The sequence below is a fragment of the Tursiops truncatus genome, chromosome X, assembly GCF_011762595.2.
Source record: "Tursiops truncatus isolate mTurTru1 chromosome X, mTurTru1.mat.Y, whole genome shotgun sequence".
Lineage (NCBI taxonomy): Eukaryota > Metazoa > Chordata > Mammalia > Artiodactyla > Delphinidae > Tursiops > Tursiops truncatus.
The window spans coordinates 4,352,003-4,373,277 of NC_047055.1; the positions used below are offsets into that span (position 1 = coordinate 4,352,003).

At 53.2% G+C, this 21,275-nt stretch overlaps 1 long non-coding RNA gene across 1 annotated transcript; it reads right to left on the reverse strand.

The window, feature by feature from the left end:
• Positions 1-1,102: 1,102 nt before the first annotated feature.
• LOC141277576 (uncharacterized) lies at positions 1,103-13,135 on the reverse strand. The gene is made up of 4 exons (XR_012329179.1): positions 10,441-13,135; positions 8,494-8,673; positions 8,315-8,384; positions 1,103-1,350 (listed from the first exon to the last, which is right to left on the reverse strand). It is a non-coding gene; the product is annotated as an uncharacterized lncRNA (long non-coding RNA).
• Between the last annotated feature and the right edge of the window lie 8,140 nt (positions 13,136-21,275).

The following is a 21,275-nucleotide window of genomic DNA, read 5'->3' on the forward strand; positions in this document are numbered from 1 at the left end:
AGATCAAATGGGGTTTGATGGAAGGGCCCACAGAGCCAGAGACAGCACTTATGAACAATCTGTACACACAGGTACCTGGTGATGGTGTGGAAATTGATGAAAGAACAAAGGCGTTTAAGGGAACTGCCTGGTGTCTACAGATGTCAGACACTCTCAGCGCCATGAGGTAATCTGTACAGGTGCAGACCTTTGAAAAACTCCCACTCCTAGGATGCGGGAGGGTGTCAGAGCAGTGAGGTAAGAATGCATGGGAATGTCCTGTGGACAGAGTTGGGGAGAGGGCTGCTGGAGGGGCACTCCGCCTTTTCAAGAGTTGACAAGCCCTGGCCAGTTTTAATACTTTTTTTTTTTTTTTTTTTTTTTTTTGCGGTACGCGGGCCTCTCACTGCTGTGGCCTCTCCCGTTGCGGAGCACAGGCTCCAGATGTGCAGGCTCAGCGGCCATGGCTCACGGGCCCAGCTGCTCCGCGGCACGGGGGATCTTCCCGGACCGGGGCACGAACCCGCGTCCCCTGCATCGGCAGGCGGACTCTCAACCACTGCGCCACCAGGGAAGCCCTAATACTTTTGATTGGCCCAGGGAGGGCTTTTCTCCTGGCCAGGGTCCCCAGTACAACAGCAAGTGACAGGGGGCTTGGAAGCCCAGATCCTGGTTCTACTGGGCCACTGGCTTGTTGCCTGGTCCGGATGAGTTTCTCTCCTTTACCATAATTCTTCAAGGTGGTAGGAGGGTAAAATCCCCTGGTGGGTAAAGAGCTGAGACTCACTAGAGGTGCCAGGATTTGGTAACTGGTGAAAGTATGACACTGTGGGTTCATTTTGGCCTTTGCCCCAGAGCCCAGTCACTGAAGCTTTTAACAAAAATACTCTGGAAATCAAGGCTTCGACACTCAGAAGACCCGGGTTGAAGCCCTGTTTCTGCCAATAAATCACTGGGTGACCTTGAGCTATTTCCTGCCCCACACAGTGTTCCCAAATGTCCAATGGGAGGGTTCCCCAGTTGGATGGGACCAAACAAGTTATCAAAGACCCCAAAAGAGTTTTTAGTTCTATAGGCATTCTCTATCTACTGATATTTACAGTTTCAGGAATTTAAACTAAGAAAACTTTAAACCATTTATTTATTAATTCATTTCAAAGTAACACGAATAAACCCATTGCGTGTTAACATAAATAACTATATTTTCCGGAACAAAAGTGATCAGTGAGAAGAGTGACATTGTTTTACAGTTTTGCAAATCTCTTTAACGTCAGGCTTAAAAGAAGACAGCTGGATTCTGGTATCTGCTTCTGAGTTCAATCCGTTGTGATATCACGTGTCATGCTGTCTCTAGAAAAATTCACTGTGCAGCTGCGAGAGAAGGAGAGCAGAAAAGGCAAACACATCTTGATATTATTGTGGAAAATGTTTTGATCTTGTGGGCCCCAGAAAGGGTGTCCGGGACCCTCGGGGGCCCCTGGACCACACTGTGTGAAGCACGCCCCCTACGTGCTCCGGATCCAATCCAGGACCAGGTGTCCCGTTCTCCAGGCGGTGTCTACGCATTGGAGCTAAGCTTTTATCAGGAGGGGGCAACATCTCCATCCCGAGATCCTGAGAGAAGTGAGTCCTTTTGTTTCCAGAATCCTTACCTGCATTGCGGTCTGGCCGCAGAGATGACTGTGTCCACCGATCAACCTGGGGTCAGTAACAGGTGCCAAGTTGCCTTATACAGTCCACACAACCAAGAAAACCCAAAACCAAGAGAAACAAGCAAACAAGTGTGCAAAAGTATATTTCGTTTCCTCTAAGAGAACCGCCACTGCTAATTCATACATCAGGGTCGCTTGGCATACTGTGTGGAGTGGGCCTGCATTCCAGTGGAAATGAGTACGCTGTGGACTTGCACTCAGAAGGCACTTGTAAGTGCTGGAGTACAACACAAAGACTTGGGTTTGGGCAGCAGGCAGTCTGCTGCCAGGTCCACGTGTGTATGATTTGCGAGAGTTAATTTCCCCCGGCTCCTTCCCTCAGTCTGTAAAATGGAAAGAGTGTCAGTGCCCTGTACCTTTTCGGGGCTGTAGGGCATCCCAGCAAGTGGAAATGTCTGCCCCGGGAAAAGGTGATGTGCTCTGAAGTTGTCAGAGCCCTCGGGAAGAGACCGCAGGCCCGGACTGGGGAGGGCAGCACCCAGAGTAAATGCTGCCAGCCTGGCTGTCTTTGGGAATAATGGCCAAGGTACCCGCAGCAGTTTCCTACCCCACCAACCACCGCTCCCCGTGGATCCCGTCTCCACACCGGCACGATGTGGGGGGAAGGGAAGGCCATGTTCAGAAAGGGTCTTTCTGGTCTTAGTTTCTCACTGACTTAGCTGAAACCCCACTCCCTGCTCCCCCTCAAGGTGGTACCAGATGTGACTTTCCTGGGTTTAGGGTAGAGAGACAACTGTTCCCCTTTGAAAGGTTGCTGGTAATCTCCATGCTCTCTGCCCCGCCCGGGAGCCAGCTGTGGCCGAGCACCCAGGAGGTTTTGCCAGTCTCTGCATTCGGAGCCTTTGCTGTCCCTTGCCGACCTCCTATCAGCTGCTGGACAAACTGTGACCTGTCCTCAGGCAGGCTGGCCAGCTGAGCCTGACAACAGGACCTGATGCCCCACAGTGACTGTGGACAGCCACTGGCAGAGGACGGGGACGGCTCCAGTGCCGCGGGGTGTGCGCTCCTGCTGCTGCAGCTGCTGGCCATGACCTGATGGTATCCTGCAGGGGAAGCAGTACAGGATGGTTCCTGAGGCGGCAAAGAGCCGACAGGCACAGACTGCCTTAGCTGCTACTTGGAGAACAATGACCACGTGCCCCTTCCTGTGTGCCAAGCAGTGTGCGTAGGGCTGCACACTCAGCATCCTATTGCTGCACCCGCGGGTCTCATTGGCACCGGCACGAAGCAGAGTGGGAAGGGAAATTTTGGCCAATTGAAATGATCACTTGCCAGTGCCTGGGATCAAAGCCGGCTTGGGAACAAGTGCAACTTCAAGAACATTTATCGAGACATGCCTGGAGAGGGTTGTGAAGGCAGAGTTCCTGGGCTGTGGGTGACTAAACTGAGGGGACCTCAGCTTTTTAGGAAGGGAAACAAGACCTGGCCTAAGCACTCATGCTGGTTTTCACTCGACAGTTTACAAAATGCCACGACATCTATTGTCTCCCTGGAAACGCCCATTAAGCCCAAGTGGTGAAGAGGGGGAGCCTCATAGCTTCTGTACAAATAAGGAAATTAAGGTTCAGAGAAGTGAGGCGACTTAGTCGTCCAAAGACAGATACCTGGTGCGGGAGACTGAATCCTGGCCCCAAAGATGTTCATGCCCTATAGTGCCTAGAACCTGTGCAAAGGGACCTCACAGATGTGATTAAATTAGGGATCTCAAGAAGGAGAGATTAGACTGGATTTTCTGGATGGGCCCTAAATGCCATCACAAGTGTCGGTATAAGAGAGAGGCAGAGGGAGACTTGACACAGACAAAAGAGGACCAGGCAACGTGATGCCAGAAGCAGAGATTGGAGGGATGCCCTTTGAAGATGGAGGAAGGGGTCACAAGCCAAGGAACGCAGGCGTCCAGTGGAAGCTGGAAAGGACCAGGAAAGAGATCCTCCCCTCAGAGCTTCCAAAGGCAACCAGCTCTGCTGACACCTTGATTTAGCCAAGTGAAAGTGACTTTGGGTTTCCACCTTCCAAAAGTATAAGTGAGTCAGTTGAGAGATTTAACTATAAGAGAGTTGTTTTAAGCCACTAACTTGGTGGTGATTTGTTTCAGCAGTCATAGGAAACTAATAGAATTGACTAGTGGCCAAACTGGGACAGAAATCAGTCTTCTCATCACCTAGACAGAGGCAGAAGCCTCCCCAGGGCCTGCATGGGTGGGGGCTGCAGGATGGGAAGACTTCAGGAAAAGAAGATGATGCTTCAGGAACAGGAAGCTGCTGGGAGCCACCGGCTCGAAGTCCCTTACTTGAGGCTCGTCGACTAGGAGCATGGAGGCTGCGGCCTGTCCTTGGCTGGAGAGGCAAGGACAGTCAGTCCATCGCTGACCGGATGAGGATCCTGCTGACTGAGCCTGGATCGGTGATGTCCGGATTCTGTCACTGCCTCCTTCCCTGACTCCTCGGTGCCCCTGTGGACCCGAGGCAGCCTCTGTCTGACTCCAGGCTCCTGGCACTGAGGTGAGTACTGTCCGGGAGGGGAGTGTGGGGCAGCGCTCATCTCCGTTGGAGAGAGGAGACCCTTGGTAACTTTCACGGGCTCTTCCGTCGTCCTTTGCATCCAAACAGCAGCAGGCAGATCTGGCTGGGGCAGGAAGGAATGAGTTCCACATCCTCCCTGCCCAGAGGTCCCTCCCTGTGGCCCCAGTAGGCGGTATCATGGTTGCCTGCCTCCGGGTGCTTCGTGATGTGAAAATTAAACGCACCAGGAAATGCTGGCATTCGTTCTCTTCTCTCCCCTCCCATCTCCCTCCCTCTCAGCCTCTCTCTCTCTCCCTCCCTCCCTCCCTCTCTCTCTTTCTTTCTCTCTCCTACCTCTGCTGCCTTTTGTCCTGGTTCATTTTAAGTCCCTCAAACTTCCTAGCTCTTAGAACAATTCTCTGGTTGGAGCTTGGAGTTCAGAACGTTTAGAAACCACTTTGGATCCTTACGAAGTCTACAAACTTCCCCTCAATTTGAGCAATGGCTAGGGTGGAAGGTGGGATGGGGGCAAAGATCTAGGCTTCCACCACCAAGTTACGCAGGGATTGCTCCCGGCCCGCGCCCCCCTCCCTTCACGGACCCTGGGCAAGTTCGAAAAATTAGTTTTACTTTCAAAACTCTATATCTAATGGGCACTTCCTAGTCATTTACATAAGCTCCCACTGTATTCCAAGCTTCGGGCCAGTTAAATTCTGTGAAGCACGAACTTTGCATTTTGGGAACCTACTTTTCTCGAAATGTCACAATGTAGGGGAAAGAGTTTACTTGCATCGAGCGTTCATTGGAAGCCGATCCCTGGAAAAACTCCCCACCTGGAGCACAGGCACCCACTGAACAGGTTTCAGACCACCTGAGCCCTCAGATGAGAAAGAGGTGACTTTTAAGATGCTCTTTTTACAGGGACGCGGGCCACCGCCGCTCTGTAAAAGGCACAATTTCTAAAGTACTTTCGCAAACATATACCATCGCCATCATTCTGGGCATGATTCAGGGCAATGTTCCTATCCCACTTCATAGGTAGGTCAAGGGCATCTCCAGGGTCACTCCGCCAGCCCATGGGTGGAGCTCCCAGAATGGTGAAACCGGAAGTGCGTCAAGACTCCCTTGTTCTCTGCACGTGGACACTAAGGGCCCAAAGAGGGAACAGGCCCCGCAACTTGCTGGGGGCCCAGCAGGACGGAAACTCGGGTCTTGCCCACCCCACTCCCCCCAGCGTCCCTCCGTTCCTGGGCCCCGGCACTTGGCCACTGCGTTCACCTCTGAAGCCAGGTGCCAGCCTGGGAAGGAGCCACATCTGTTTCTGAGAAATTGCCAGGGCTCCGTGTGTGAGCTAGTACAAGGACAGCTGGGGTCTTTGGCAATACCGCACATCTCAGGGCTGGGAGGCTGGTCCAAAGTCAGTCCAGAAGTGCTGGTTTTACAAGGCAGAGTGTGCTGTGCAAGAGCTGGGGGCGAGTCACTGTTTTCTAAATCGAATCCTTAACACCCCTGGGGCACCATCGATAGCAGCTGCAGGAGAACTCCTCTTACGAAGCCAAGGGCCTCTCACCGCTGTGGCCTCTCCCGTTGCAGAGCACAGGCTCCGGACGTGCAGGCTCAGCGGCCATGGCTCACGGGCCCAGCCGCTCCGCGGCATGCGGGATCCTCCCGGACCGGGGCACGAACCCGCGTCCCCTGCATCGGCAGGCGGATTTTCAACCACTGCGCCACCAGGGAAGCCCCAAGGGTCTTCTTGTGATACAGATCACCACCCCCACCCCAGTTGGCTGCTTTGTAACTTCTGTGCTTTCAATTGCCTGAGGGAGCCAAGTCCCCTGTCACCGACAGTAAGGTTTTATTATGTTTCGCACCAAGCAGGGACGGCGCCAAGGTCCACTCGGACCTCGCCGCTCCCGCCTCTCACCGACCAGAGGAGACCAGCCTGGGCCCCGTTGCGACACGGCCCCGCTGCTGCCCGCCCGCCCGCCCCTGGCAGGTTGTACGACGCAGTTAATCGGGAAGCCGGCAGAGCAGGTGGCACCCCGCGACACCTGGAGCCTTCTCGGAGCGAGTGCCCGCATCTGCCGAGGCTGGCCAGGAATACCAATTGCACGGTTACCGGGCCCCCTCAGGAGCCCACAAGAGGAAATTAAAAGGCATACACACGCCCGGAATAAAGGGCCCTCTTCTTGCAGCTAATCACCGAAATTGGTCACTGGGTTGTCCCCTCCCCCTTTGGTGAAAGGCATGGTCTTTCTCTGGCTCTGTTCCATCACTGCGTTCTTAGAAATGTGCGAGGGGACTGAGTTCTGCCCGAGCAGCCCCTCCACCTCCGCCCTCCCCGCCCTCTTCTCCTCGCTAGTCCTTGTTTTTCCCAACGTGGAGGCCTCAGTGCTTCCCATCTAACTCGGGACTCAGGTCAGCCCCAGGTCAGCCCCACCGGCCCCCAGGCCCCCCAGGCCCCGCAGCGGTAGGGCAGTTGGCATCTCCATCAGGGCCTCCTGCGGGGCCATTTGCAGGTTGCTAAAAGCTTCCACTGCCTTCGGCTGTGTTGGCTTCACATCAGGCTCACTGCTGCCAGTTTACCTCTTTCAAGTGGCCTAAAGTGACAGACGTAGTTAAGGCTGGAACCCAGCTGGCGTGTGTCTGCAGTCCTCGGGGCGATGGGAGAGCCCATTTGCATCCCTGAGCAAAGTCTGGGCCCTAGGGCTTTACTTAACACTGTCCCAGCGGCAAGCGCAGGCCGGTCACACAAAGTAAGTGGGAGGGCGTCCTCTGGGGGCCTCCCTTTCCTCTGCCAGGCTGGTGACGGCTTGGGTGATCTGATCTCCAGGGCCCCTTTCCCCTTGAGCTCTGGAGAGCTGATACAAACTGCGGCCTTGCCTCCATGGCTGTGGGCACTTAGCTCTGTGAGCGTCCTCCAGGGGCCCAGCCCAGGGAAAATGCGAGTGGTGTGGCCTGTGGTCTTGGGAATGATGAGAAATCTTAACATTCAGCTGTAGTGTGTTAAACGGTGCTGCCTCACCCAAAGATGGGTCCACTGGGAACCTATGAATGTGACCTTATTTGAAAAAGGGTCTCTGCAGGTGCATGAAGTTAAGAATCTCGAGACGGGATATTCCGGATAATCCGGGTGGGCGCTACAACCAGTAACAGGGGTTCTTATACGACAGAGGCAGAGGAAGTTTCGAGCCACACAGGGAAGGAGGTCGTGTGAACACAGAGGCAGAGAGGAGTGTGACGTAACCACAAGCCAAGGAACACCTGGGTCCCCAGAAGCTGGGAGAGGCAGCTGCTGGAGCTTTCAGAGGTGGCGTGGCCCTGCGGACACCGTGATTCCAGACTCCGGCCTCCAGAACTGTGAGAGAAGAAGCACGTACATCTGTACATACATTTCTGTATAAATGAATACATTTCTGTTGTTTAAAGCCACCAAGTTTGTGGTGATTTTGTCAGAGCAGCCGCAGGAAACCAGCAGACGGACCATAGCAACAGTATCAGGGCGAGGAATGAGCGAGAAGGAGGGAGACGGCCCCCCAGCAGCAGCGAAGCTAACACGTGCGTAGCATCTATCAGGGCCCCAGCAGGAGCGGCTCAGATGCCAGAACACGATCTCATTTTATCGCTACCTCAACCTTACAAAGCAGGCACTCCCCTCGGCCCCAGTGCACAGGGAGGGGGGGACCAGGGTGGGCACCCCAGCAGTGGGACTGCAGACCTGCCCACGTGAAGGGCGAGGCTGGGGGGCCGTTTGCAAGGCTGCTGACGGCCCAGCCTGCAGCCTGCGTGAACTGCCCGCTACGATCATGAACCGTGCGTTCAGGAGAGGAAGGATGCATTTCTGACCTGGGAAAGCGACCCTGAGTCTTCCTGGTCCCTCCCCAAGCAGTACAGAGATGGCCTCACGAGAAATCGGAGAGCGGGACCCTCTGGTGGATCCAGCCCTGGGGTCCAGCCCTGGGGTCCACCTGACACCTGTTTTTCTCTCCTGGGGCCCATGTCTCAGTCATTGGCCAGAAACCTGGGCCCTCCCCTGACTCCCCCGGCCCCTTTTCTCTCCATAGCCTCGCAACGGCCAATCCCGTCTATCCAGTGCTCTTACCATCACTTTATCTCTCTTACCATCACTTTCCCGCTGCCACGTGTCAGGTACCGCTGTGGTCCAGGCCTAGGACTCCTCCTGCCGGGACTCCTGTGGGACAGAAAAGCATCACTAGAATCTGCAGCTGGCTCTTGGTAATGACAGGACCAGAGTTGGGAGCTAGGGCTATGGGGGGAGGGGGAGGGGGAGGAAGTGTCACCTGTGACTGATGGGTGAAGCGGGCTGTGCTGGCAGCGTGGCTGGCTGTGCCTCAGGCCTCGGGCGGCTGGGAGTAGGCTGCTGAGCGAGTTTCTGGAAGCTCGAACTTTCTGCTTTCTCACATGTCAATGTTGCCATGCTGTCATTATCCATGGGCAACTCAATGCAGTGTTGCTTCTTCCTGCAAAATTGTTATTCAATTATTTGCATCTTATCACTCACACCATCTTAAAATTGAGGATGCATCGTTTTGGGGTCTTTGAGAAGCCTGACTTTGCCTTTCTGTGCTGTTCAGAAAGGGCTCCGTGGTATTCACGTCTGTTCCGTCCATTTGAAGCAGCTGATTACCTTAGCTTGCGAGAGCCAGATACACCCACAGCAATGTAAAAAACATCTCTCTGATTGAAATTCTTGCAGGAAAAATGGATTTTTATCACAAGTCCAGAATTCTTTAGCCCCTAGCCCTTTGCTGTGTTTTATAATATAATGCTTCAGAGGGGGACATTGCTAGGAGCTCAGTAGTCACAGAACGGGACCGCAACATTATAACCTTGGTCTCCTTCTATTATGATTATTCACGTGGCTAGTGCCTCACGAGATCAGGATGGTGAGCTCCTTGAGGGCAGGGATTCTGTCCTTTTCATCACTGTACCCCAATGGTTACTAGCACATAGTAGGCCTGACACCCAGTAGGTGCTCCGCAAAGTGCTTCAAGGACAAAGGACAACCCTGCCTGAAAAAGTTTCAGCGTTACACCCCCTGCCAGACTCTTAATCGCCCTCCCTGCCGTGTTGCGATGGTTACGAAATTCCTGAGCCCACCTGGGCCACGGGACCTGTCCCAGTTAAGGAAAGGCATCTGCCCTGTCCCACTCCCACCCTATAGAAGGAAGGTATATGTGCCTCGACCAAGCAGTAAATGAAATTTTCACCTCGGACCATTCCTTTGTTTCCTGGCTATAAAAACTGATCAATAGCACATGTTCGGGCTTGACTCTCCTAGACTACTAGGAAGTCGGCCCACTCTTCTGGCAGCGACCCTTTCCTCTAATAATTTCTATCTTCTTTACATTCTGTGTTGTGTCTGGAAATTATTTTCCAACGCGCGTTAGGACCACGACAGTTTGTTGTTGTTTTACTGAGTAGGTGAATGAATGAATTCATGGGAACTTAGGCTCAGAGCAGGTCACAGACTAGGAAAGTGCATATCTGGGATGCAAGCCCAGGGCTGACGTCAGAGTTCATGGTCCATCTTCCCCCCACACCATAGTGATGGCAGGATGGAGTCCTTGAGCTGATGTCCCCAAGGGAGCAGGTGTGCAGAGCCTGAGGCACCGAGAAGAAGCTGTGGACACAGACGGCAGGTCCCTGAGCCGGCGGGTGTGCACGGGAGCAGCTCGCGATGGCTGCCCGGGGGGCGGTGCATCCTGAGAAGGGAGGTTCTAGGCACAGACTCCAGGAGTGCTGTTTAGTTGGGGTTTGGGTAGGACATCTAGCCATGGGCCTGGGGGCCTTACTTTCCCAAAAGCCAGAAGAGCTGGAAGGAAGAGGTTTGACCTTGGCTCGAAGCAAGGAGGGCACAGGAAGAGGACTTTGGGGACACTGGCAAAGACTGAGGCAATCTCAACAACCTCCGCATTCATCTGAGGTGTCAACAGAATGAGCCCCAAGTCCCTGGGCCAAGACACCTGCAGGCCTTCAAAGAGTAGGCAATGGGGGCGCCTGAGGGACTCTGGACTCGGGGCGACAGGAGAGGTCCGGGCAGGACTCAGGCTCCGTGGACGCCATCTGCTATCCTGGACGTCTCTGGATCCCATCTCTCTCTCAGCTGGTTTTCCTACCCTTTTTTCCCCTCTTGGAATTGGTTAATTTCCTTACCAGCTAAGCACTGGAGGAAGCAATTAGATCACCCTCAATTCCATTCAACAAGAATCCATTGCATAGCTTACCGTGTGCGAGGTGTCAGGGACCCAAGGGCAAGTTCAACTCCATTCCCTAGAGGGAGAAAGAGATTCCTGGTTAGGTGAGTGAGCCACAAGGCCGATCATAATCTTGATATGGACCCTCGGGAAGGGACTAGAGCAGAGAGAGAGAGAGAGTCATCGTCAGCTCTTCGAGGCCAGGAAGACTTCTAGGAAGTGGTCGGGTTGGAACTGAGCCTGGCAAGATGGAAAGAAGGTGGGCAGGTGTGGAAAAGTATCCTAGGCGAAGAAGCAGGATACTTCCTGGGAGCAGAGGAGGGCAGGGGATTCTGGGGGAAAAGGGGCCAGGCTGGGTTAGGGATGTGTGTGAGGATGGGAGGTAGTGGGGAGAGACTGGCTGCAGACGTAGGCTGGGGTCCACGTGGGGAACATTGAGGGCCGGACTGAGCAGCTCAAATAGCATCTCACAGGCACCAGGGAGCCGTCAAAGGCTTTTGAGCAAAAGGCTGGAGCCGAGCTGGCCTTGGAGAAAGCAACTCTAATGGCCAAATGGAAGAATATATATATATTCCCTTTGCATGGGACGTTTTTCTTTTCCTTCTCTCTCTTCTCCTTTTTTTTTTTTTTTTCCCCAGAGAAGTTTTCTGGCTGGGAGAGAAAAATAACCAACTCAGAGGAAAGGCAGGTTCCCAGAATCTAACACACTAGAATTCCGGTGACATACAGATTGCCGGCTACACACCAGTCCGGAAGCAGGAGGGCCTGGTCGAGCGCCACAGCAGTGGCAGCAAACTCTGGGGAGACTTAGCACTGGAAAAGGTCTTGAAGACCATGCGTGCTTCCCAATATGGCCAATGTTCATACCGTAGGGTGTTGCATGGTGGCCCCCAAAGATGTGTCCCTCTGGAACCTGCGAATGTGACCTTATTAGGAACCAGGGTCTTTGCAGATGTCATCAACTTAAGGATTTCAAGATCAGATCATCCTGATTCATCTGGGTGGGCCCTAAATCCAACGACAAGTGTCCTAAGAAGGGGAGAAATGCAGAGAAGGCCACATGAAGACAGAAGCAGAGATTGGAGTGACACGGCCAAGAACCAAGAAACACCTGGAGCCCCCAGGAGCTGGAGGAGGCAAGGGAGGCTCCTCCCCTAGAGCCTTAAGCGGGAGCGAGACCCTGCTGGCACCTTGATTTCAGGCCAGTGATACTGACTTTCTCAAAGACCATGCCTGAGTCCTCGGTCATCGTTGGCTGAGTGAGTGGAGGCGTGACCGCTGGGAGTTCACAGATCCGTGTGTACACCAAGTGCTGTCTACAGACAGATGTGCCTTCCGTATCTGTAAGACTGGCCTTTTCTGTTCCTTGATAGATGATAAAAGTATTGCTAGCTGCTGTCATGTGGACTCTGCAAAACGTTTTGATACTGGAGAAGAGGTGAGAACGGCAGATGAGCAATTGAAGCCCAGCCCTGGGAACCTTCCTTTCCACCACAGCCTTTTTCTAAGCCAGACTGGAAAAGTATCAAGACTTCAAGTCCAGTGCAGCTTCTAATCAACCCGGACCCTGACCAGCCACTCTTAGCTAAAGGTGGAGCATGGGGCCGGCAGTGGTAGCCACGGTGGTGACAGGGCTTTGCGAGCGGCCCTTCTGCGGACACCCGCCAGCAGAGAACAGGCAGTCAGGAAATGTCCAAGGAGCCTCCAGTCCCATTCCGCCACTTTCTCACCCTCAGTCCCCTGGTGACAAGGCCGATTTATAATCTGTCTGTTGAGCAGAGTCTAGTCAAATAAGCCTGTTCCCCGGACCTTTCCCCATATCCTGTCTGGAGGCGTCTTTGCGCTCTGCCCAGGGTAATAATTCGTCAGTTCTTCCTTACAGATGCCGGTTCCAGGAGGGATTCCAAAGGCAGGCTTTTGAGCACATGCATCCCTTGCAGGCCCCTGGGCTGCTGTGCTGGCGGCGGAGAAATGGCTTAGACCAGTGACTCTCCTTTCTTCATTCATTAGGGATATCTGCACCTAAATAGCCTCTTTGTCTCTTGGGATTCGAGTCCCGGGCCAAGGCTGGGAGTGGGGACTGACAGAGCTGGGGCTCAGGAGGAAGGGAAGGGCGGCAAAGTTTGCCAAATTGAGATGCGTCTATAAAGATGAAGATGCGCCCTCCGAGGCACCTCAAGACTGAAAAAAACCCAAAAGACTGAGGTCTGAGGGGTTTTCCTTGGGCCACAGAAGCCAAAAGCCAAGGATCTGGAGTCAGGCACCCCTCAGATTGTCTCCTGGCTTCTTCACGGGGCCAACCGAGGGGCACAGACAAGACCTGTCCTGGCTCAGTGGTCTGGTCTGTCAAGGCAGGGATGCTAAGGAGAAAGGTTGGCAGGAGGTTCCGGCAAGGAGAAGGGACACCTGGTGCAGGAAGCACTTGTTCTGCGGCGCCTGGGACCTGGGACTGGGGCCGCCTGGCTGCAGGGCTCTCACCCAACCATGCTGGGCCGAAGGGGCCTCTCAGAGAAACACTTTCTGAAATTAAGGCTGCAGGAAGAAAGGTGGCCCTCCTCAACTTCTTTCTTGGAATATGAACCTTTTCCTAGGGCAGTAAAACTCCTTGAATACATTGCGGATTGGAGTTTCATTCATTTTCTTGTCTCGCAGTCTTCCTGTTCTCACCACGTGTTTGCTGATGTATCTGAGGAGACAAGAAAAAAGAAGCTTCTATACAAATTAGCTACATTTTCATTCAGTTTGTTTTCTGAGCATGAAAGGTTTAAACATAAAGTTTCCAGACTGCATGGATTAATTAGATGTTTTATGTAAACACACACACACACACACACACACACAAGAAAATAAGTTGTCGAGTGTGATTAAAAAAAAACCCAATAACTCAGCAGGCTTTGATTTTCTGCCGTGAAGCAATTCGAAAAAATAATAATTTAGACGCCAACAGTAAGCAAATTGTGTGCATAAATTAGAGCTATCAAAGGCAAATGTTTGCTTTTAGATTATGTAGTATGTAGATGTCGCCCTAAACTGTGGGTTTGAGATGTTAATTGAGCTAAACTGAGCGCTCTCAGACGGGCGCCAGGGCCTGACGGCCAGGGTAACCCAGGGCTGGGGCGGCTTTTCGGAGCCTCTGTCACCTGTCTGTCAGGAACTGAAATTCGCTGTTGCCGGGTCTCATTAGCAAGGCAAAGAGATCCCCTGGGAGGAGCACCAGATCTGGGGACTTTTCTCCAGAGAAGTTGTGAGGTGTCTACACCTGTCCTGAAACTGTCTCCCACGAGGAAGTGGCCCGGATGGCAGCCCTTGCTCCCAAAACCACAAGGAGGTGTGGAAAATTGCTAAAATGCTTACTGATAAGCGTCCCCAAACCTCGCCGCTGTAGCAGACTAAATACAAGGGCACCTGAGATGCAAACAGCTCACAGTGGAAACAGCTTTAATATTATATTAGGAAGTTTCTCCGTTTGCTTCAGAAGACTAGGTTCAGACATTTGATGACAGCCCCGAGCCTACCGCCCGTCCCCAGCCTGCCCCTCGGGAGGCTCATTCCCACCTGTCAGCCCCTCTGCCAGGTAGTGGCAGAATCAGGGTGGATCTGAGCTGCAGTGGTCCTCCCTCAACGAGAGGCCTTTTCAATCCCCCTTCCCACACCTGCACCACAGGGGCCTCTAAGGCCCAGAGACCCAGCCGGCCTTGGCTTCGCAGCTGCGCACAGAGGCAGCTGGGCCGGGGCGGTCTGCACCTGCTCAGAGGCGGGGTGCAGGGCTCCCCTCGGATGCTTACAGGGCCTGGGCAAAGGGGGAGGGGGCTTGCGAACCTCGAATGCCACCTTCCTGAATAGCTGGAAGGAACTCTGGGCCCCAGCTCTGGCCCCAACCTGGCCACTGCGCTCCTTGTGGGGTCTCCAGCAACTTCTGCGGCTGCGGGGTAGAGGTGGGAGAGGAGTCTCCCTCTTCCCAGGTGTGAAACCCTTTCTCGATTGCCTGCCACATTTTCCGCAGGCTTTTTCTGTCCTTTGCTTGTATTGATCCTTACCACCTACAGCCCCAATTCACATCTGAGAAAGCGGACCCTGCACGCGGAGGGGTGTGGGCGTGGTGATGGTGATGTCCGTGTCCCCGGCAGCCACTCCCAGGGCATCTCAGGGCTGCAACCTCACAGCCTCTGACGCCTGGCAGTCTTGGTGAGGTCTGTGACTACTGAGTATTTCTTACTTTCAGGGCTGGACATACACCAACTTTTTTTTTTTTATCCAGAGAACCACAGTTGTCCCCGGAGGGTTAAAATATAAATATTTTATAAAATGAACAAGGGGCAGAAAGCAATCAGCTACCACCCAAGCCAAGGACTCCATCTGCCCGAGGCCCAACACTCAGCCCCAGGAGCCCACGTGGGGTGGTCTGGAAGGGCCTTGGCTTCCCTGGGCTCTCTGACACCAGACACCCAGACTGGTGTCACCTGGTGGGAGGAGAAACTGGGGGTAGTACTCTTCATCACCGCCACGGTGGGAGCGAGCACCCCGCCCCTAGAGCTGTGATGGGACCGGGGCAGGGGGACACAGAGGGGCGCGAGGCTGGCGTGGCCTCCCGTCCCGGGGCAGCAGGCAGCCGGAGCCGACCCAGGGTGGCCCAGGGGACAGGCCCTGGCGCACCTGGAGCCCTGAGCAGGCTGGTCTCAGTCCCCGGGGGCCTATGGGAGGGACAGGCAGGGCCCTTCCTGTCGGCCAGCCGCCCCGCCCCCGCAAGCTGCCGACAGGTGGGAAGACCAGGTCCACAGGGGCCAGGGCTGTGGCCAAAGTCACCTGCAAGTCAGGGCCACCACGCGGTCCCCGTGTCCCGGGCCAGGGCCTCGAGAGGGCCTCCCCAGGTGCCCGTGGGCTCTGGAAGCTTCGGCAGGCAGCCCCATCGCCAGCAGTAGCTGGTCTAACACTGGGGCCCGGTGGGGTTTTTCTCCTCGGAGACTCTGTCGGCCGGGTCTGGGCAACTCTGGTCACCTGCTGCAGGTGGCATCGGCCGAGCACACAGTCCCTAAAGGGACAGGATGCGTCTCAGAAGCTGTGCCCTGGCCCCGCTTTGGTCCTGGTGCTGGCTGATGGGCTTTCCCAGGGGTGCCCGCCCCGCGGCACAGAGACGGCTGGGTTCCTGTCCCCGCAAGGCGGAGCAGGACACGGTGACACAGCCTGCAGAGGCGGCCTCTCCTCCCCTCGGGCTCCCACCTGGCCATCCACAGAGGGCCAGCGGGAGTGGCAGCCGCGGGGCAGAGGACAGGCTTGCGGGCGTGAGACGCCCCCAGGGCAAGCATGAGGATGGAGGGTGAGAGCAGAGAGAGGCCAGCCTGGCAGGAGCCCTGGGCCCCCCGGGGCCGGCAGCTGAGGCCCCCAGAGGAGCCCCACCCCGGGCAGCGAGGGACCCGAAGGACCAGGCACGGGGCTCCAGGGATCCAGAGAGGTTGGACTGAACCAGAAACCCCGCTGTGGGAACCTGGTGGCCATGGTGACAAGGGAGAAGGTGAGGGTGGGCGAGGGGACCGTCACTCCGTCGGGCTCCCAGCACGGGCTCCCCCGCCCTCCCTCTCCCCTCCCTCATTCCCACCTGTCAGCCCCTCTGCCAGGTAGTGGCAGAATCAGGGTGGATCTGAGCTTGCTGTATCCAAAAGATTGCTGGACTTGTCCCCCTGCAGATTCCTTAAGCTCCTCTAACCGACTGTGTCCAAACTTGACGTTCAGCGCACCCCACCCCCCGGCTTCAGACCACTGAGGAGATGCCTGAAGGGAGTTCCCCAATCTCCATCTGGATTCCCACCTCCTTCCCTGCCCCTGCTCCAGGATCCCGTGGCTCCTGGATCTTATTGGGCTCCAGCTGGACCTTTCATCTTTCACCCCAGGCCCCGCCACTGCTCCCCATCTAGCAACGATGCCACCGGAGCCAGGTCCCAAGGCCAAACCCCTCTTGGGCCTTGGCCTCCTGACCCACTCACATCCTATCCCTCTGCACTGATGGGAAACCTTTGCTTTTCAACCTTAAATACATTGAGTGGCTTTGCTGGGCTTCGTGGGGTTGGGGTCCAGCTCAGATCATGCTACACTCACACTTTCCAGACAGTGGAATTCAGTCAAACCAGAGAAATAACCAGTTAGAGCTCATTTGAGGTGTGTATTTATTTTGTTTTTCGTGACTGGTTCTGGTGATTGTGTAGTAACCAGTTGTTTGATGGGTCATAGCTCTTTTCCCTAAGCTGGTTTCCTTGCGGAGGCCCAGCTTCTGTGTCAGGAAGGGCACCCAACGCTGCTGGCCTCCCACGGGCCCCACTTGCACAGACCTAAGCAGGGCAGCCCAGCTGAGCATTTTGGAATGGGCGCTTCCCTCCCAGCTGCCTGTGGGAAGAACTTCTGTGAAAACTGAGACTTGTTTATGGCAAGAATGTCCCTGTGGTCCTTTAGACCACAGCTCTACCTCTCTTACTGCCTTTTTTTGGAAGCAAAGTTTGGAAGGAACCTGGTCTTTGATTTCTTCTTGGCCTAGAGGAGCCATCCTCTTCACGAAGCAGAAAGAAAAGACCAGAAACCACCCCCCAGACCCTGGCCTGTGCAGAGCCTGCTGTCTTGCATTCCTGAAAGAGCTGCTGATATCTAGAAGCAAAAAGTCTGCTGAGCGACCATTGGGTTGATGCAGGCTCTCTGGATTTCCATTCCGTTCCTTTTTAGCTGCCTCAGTGCCAGCTGTATTGCCAGCCCTGGGAGGTGACATGGAACCCAAGGATTTCCCCAGCTAACTGAAATGAAGCTTTCACTTCTATAATTAGAGTGCCAGAATGTCAGGGCTGCAGGGGCCCTTGGGATCAGCTGGCCTGTCCCCATCACGGGACTGACAGCCAGGCCGGGAGGCCCAGCTTGAGCCCTACCCCTTACCTCTCTCCCTGCCAGGGCCCTCCCTGCTCAACCTTCTGCTGCTAACTCCTTCCACAGTGTTGCTCTTTTCTTGCAGACACAGGGCGTGCTCACAAGGTCCTGGGTATAGGGAATCGGAGCTCTTCTGTTGTTTCTTAGGGTGCAAGCCAGGCTGTCAGCCATTTCAGTAAATGCACGTCCTATTTCTTTCTCTAGAGACCCCAGCACTTGCAGGAGAACACACAGCACTTCCACCTGGCTTTCAATGCTCTCGGAGACCTGGTCCCAAGTTTATCTGGCATCCTTCTCACCTGGTGTCCTATATTCGTCTCTGCTGGACAAGTCTGTTCCTTGAACACACCAGGCAGCTTCCCACCCCCAGGCTCGTACTCCAGCTGCTCCCTCCAACCAAGATGCTATTTATTTCTGGCTGTTCTCCGAGAGCCTTCTCTTTTGGCAAAGCCCGTCTCCAGGATTCTCTCCTCTGTGAAGCTTTTCCAAAGAGAGCTCCATCAAGTTGCTCCCTCCTTCTCCCATGATTCACTCACTTATTCAACAGATATTTTAATGGGCACCCACTGAGTACCAGGCACTGTTCTAGGCACCGGGAGATCCAGGAGTGAACAAGACAGATAAAAACCTCTGCCCTCACGGAGCTGACCTCCTAGTGGGGAAGAGAGACAAAAAATAAGACAAGTAAATGACACAGAATTTAGCAGTAGGACTTCTTCTACACTGCCTGGATCCTCCTTTCTCCATGTTGCCCTTATTTTCCTTTGCCCTGTGCTGTGGTGACTTTGTCTGTACTTCTGTCACTCACTAGAAGGTGAGCTCCTTGAGAGTAGAGACCAACGTCTGGCCTGTTCTGCAGGCCCCTCAGCACCAGGAATACAGCAAACACTGAAGAAATGCTTGTAGGGACTTCCCTGGTGGCACAGTGGTTAAGATTCCGCCTGCCAATGCAGGGGACACGGGTTCGAGCCCTGGTCCAGGAAGATCCCACATACCGCAGAGTAACTAAGCCAGTGCGCCACAGCTACTGAGCCTGAGCCGTAGAGCCCGCGAGCCACAACTACTGAGCCCGCGCGCCTAGAGCCCGTGCTCCACAACAAGAGAAGCCACCGCAGTGAGAAGCCCGCGCACCGCAACAAAGAGCAGCCCCTGCTCGCCGCAACTAGAGAAAGCCCGTGCGCAGCAACGAAGACCCAACGCAGCCAAAAATACATAAATAAAATAAATAAATTAATTTAAAAAACAAAGAAATGCTTGTGAAGTGAGTAAATGAATGACTGACTGAGTGGGTGGATGAATGAGTGACAGGGATGAGTATCCAGGCTCAGAACACTCGTGCGTTTTGGCTTTTCTGAAACAAGTCTACGTTTGAAGGTTGAGTGGCTGGACCATAAGGTTTCAGAGACCCAGGAGAAGAGTCAGCACTGGCTCCCACACCACGTTTCAGCCTCATCTGACTGCGGGCTCTGGCTGTCTTTCAGGGGAAGTCACCTCCAGAGGCCTCCCCTTCCTGACTCGGCCCCTCACGCCCGGGGCATGCTTTCCCAGCACCTTTGATTTCATGTGCAAACATTAGTAGTAACTACAAAGGAGAGGCTTTTCTATTTCCTGATAGCCAGAGAAAGCTGTCAACACCAACTCCTCCCGTAATCCATTCTTTATTAAATACGTGCTAGAATTAGCTGTTATTATGTTACCAAATCCCTTTTAATTATTTGCTGAAGATTTTCATATCATTTCTAATCAAGTGAATTTATCTTAAATCTTAATTTTATTTGATGTTTAAGGGATTAAGGGAATGATTTTATGACCTAAAATGTGAATGGCTTCTTTTTAAAAACCCAACTGATGGCGTTATGGAGTTGCGAACACTCTTTTCGTCTTTTCACAGCATAATCTGCTCCGGGACTTTATTTTCTCAAGAGATTTGACTTATCTTCTCTTTAGACACATTCAGTCTCTGTAAATATACTTTTGGCTTTTCGGTAATAATATTAGACCTGAATGCTTCGGCAGGGGAAGGAGATCGAGAGGGCTGTTGCTACACGCATTTAAACATACAAGGCCAACAGAAAAGAGCACATGTACAAGGACTGACAACGATTCAATGTACCTTTTACACATGTTCCGTAGTCGCCCATGAAATAGCCTAGAGCTACCTGTTGTTTTTTTAGGTGAGTTTTCCCTTGAGTTTTGGTCTCTATTTTCGCTGCTGCTGTGGTTTTAGTCTGGGTGACTTTTACCATCGGAATGATCAAATAGCGTGCACGAAGATGTTCATATGATTCAACTGGGTTTAGACTGCAAAGCAGATTCAATCAACAAGGCGCAAGGGGGACTGAATAGGGCTCAAAGTCCTGCTTCAACTTCCCAAAGTCCAAAGCCATGGGTGACCTCTCAACAGCCCGGCTCAGCGAATCTGTGTACAGTCAGGACTCCTCTGCCTGTTTCTCTGGAACATGAATTGCACTTTCAGGATTGAGTGGTGGAAAACACACTCCCCTATTTTATGAGCCTCTTTCATCAAACCAGAAGCATCGCTCAGTTTCTGGGCTGGAAGGCTTGGCATCATTTTTCAGTCTCCAGCTCCCTCTTCCACTGACTCATAACAAAGTACCATCATTTCAGCTTTCTCTTCTAAACGTATCTTGGATGCATCCCTTCCTTTCTCTTTCCACTGCCACCTCCTTCATCTGGGCCCCTGTGACCTCAACCTTCAGCCACTCCAATAACCTCCACATTCTTTTCTTAGCTCTGTGCGCTCGTGCTGAGACTCGACTCCCAGAGTTATCTTCCTAAGATACTTATTCATAATCTCTCTCTTATGCTCCCTGACATGCTGGGGAACTCCTTTGCTCCGTGGGTCAGGTCCAAGCCTTTCCAGTTGATTTTCAAGATCCTTACTAATCTGACTATACCTAATTTTTAGCCTTCTAATCGCTAATGAGCACAGCCTGGGTCAGTAATTGTTGAGAGACATCTGCCTGCTGTGGTTTTGGTATAAGGCTGGATAAACAGACCGATGAACAGAGTGAAGAAACAAACCTCAAATTGGGAAAAAGTATCTGGAACATATAAAACTGACACAGGGCTTGTAGCCAGAATATTTTTTTTACGAGTCCTACAAGTTATTAACAAAAAGACAGATGACCCAATAGAAAGACTGGCAAACGACTTGAGTCATTTACAAATCAGGAAATCCAAATGGCCAATACATGTGTGAAATGCCGCTTGATTTCCTAGTAACAAGGGAAATGCAAATGAAACCCACAATGAGACCCACTGCTTACCCACCCAAATGGCTAAAATTAACAAGCGTCAGTGGGGTTGTGGAGCCCTGGAACATGCATGCGTCGCTGGGGGGAGTGTACAATGGGACAGGTACTTTGGAAAAGTTTGTATTATCTAGTAAAATTGAAGATAGCCATAGCCAATGCCCCAGTAATTCCATTCCTAGTTATCTACACAAGGGAAATGAGTACACATGTGCATCAGGAGACACAACGACAATGCTCACAGTATCCAATTGCAATAGAATGAGTAAATATTCTGGAGATTTTTTTTTTTTTTTTTTTTTTTTGCGGTACGCAGGGCTCTCACTGTTGTGGCCTCTCCCGTTGCGGAGCACAGGCTCCGGACGCGCAGGCGCAGCGGCCATGGCTCACGGGCCCAGCCGCTCCGCGGCACGTGGGATCTTCCCGGACCGGGGCACGAACCCGTGTCCCCTGCATCGGCAGGCGGACTCTCAACCACTGCGCCACCAGGGAAGCCCAAATGAGTAAATAGAGTGTGGTGCATTCATAGGAAAAGTAGGCTATGAAAATAAATATTGAGGAAACTCAAGAGTACAATGTTACGTGAAAGAGGTCAGATAAAAGAGAATGTGGATGGGGCATAAAAGTATACACGTATATATACACACAAATGAGTGCTGAACCCTGAATAAGGTCAGTGGACTGTACCAG